Genomic DNA, 1314 nt, shown 5'->3' with positions numbered 1-1314 from the left:
ATTCTCCACCAAGCATTGTCTTCCGATGGTGGTTTTGAGGCATAATCTTAAGAAACAAATAGTCAATAGCCTATCATGAGTGACTAAAGTATTACCGGTCTTAAATCTGAGGGGTTTCTTAGGGGGTTGGTTGTAAATGTTTTACGGCACTCGCAACTCTACATGAGGTCATATGAGCGCACGGAAAACATTAAACTTTTTCAGTTTGTAGGAAATTTTGAATTTTGCCCGAGTGGCGGCCAAAGCCTACTATGCTTATCGATTTTAGACCACCAATGCATCTTTAACGTGCACCACTTGCACACGGGCCCTCCGAGATTTTTCGCCCTTGTCCGAGAATGCTAGGTGTAGATTCTAGATCTTTCCAACCAGAAGATCAGGGGTGTGGCTGAAAGACAGAGGAGCCAAGGAGTAGCAGTCAGTAGAAAGGCTGCAGAAATAGCCAGGAGCCCAGAAGAGGGGCAGAAAGAGGAGACGAAAGCAGACGACAGAACATTGCTAGAGAGCAGGAAAGGAGGTGAAAGGAGACAATTTTAGAGAAAAAAATCTTTCGGTCGCTACTCGGATTCGAACCCGGGACCTTTGAATGAGAAACCAGCACCTTAACCTCTGGGCAACGATACGAGAGCCCCCTAAATCTGAGTAAGAACAAGGAAAATAACGTCACTATGTGTCCCAAGCATCCCAACAACACCGGGGCTTTTTGTGTTTTTTTGTCCCATCCATCCCAACCCCAACCTGATGAAATTCAACATGTGAGTGCAAGTTCTACGATTTGCAAAAAATAAAAACGAAAACACAGCAGTACGCGAATGTCGAAATAATGACAGCAAAAGAAAATAATAATGTCTTTTGATTGTTCTCTGTTTCTACATGTAACAAGACGAAGAGATTGTCCCCCACCAAATCCAATAAAATCAGCATCAAAAGTTTGGAGATCCAGATCCAAAGTTCGACATCGAAAGGAAAACGAAAGCCGTTGGCGGGAACAAATTTGAGGGCTGTTCGGTCACGCAGGCTATGTTCATAGGAACACCGGAATTGCACTGTTTATGACATTTATGAGTTAATTACTGCAGTTGTCCCATGTCCCACGTCCCAACCTTCCCCTATCTGTCCTCGCAAAATTATAAGCAAATTTAGATGGCCAAATTATGCAAGACAAATGCAAAATTATGCAAAAATTATGCAAGTTACCGTAACAGTAACACCATTCACGACATGTTTTAATAATAATAATAAATGACATTTATATATAGCACTCAACCCCGAATAAAATACACAGGCCCCGAGCGCTTTACAATACAGTACAAC

The sequence above is a fragment of the Aplysia californica genome, unplaced genomic scaffold (genome assembly GCF_000002075.1).
Source record: "Aplysia californica isolate F4 #8 unplaced genomic scaffold, AplCal3.0 scaffold00155, whole genome shotgun sequence".
NCBI lineage: Eukaryota > Metazoa > Mollusca > Gastropoda > Aplysiida > Aplysiidae > Aplysia > Aplysia californica.
Note: the sequence above shows the minus strand (reverse complement) of the source record.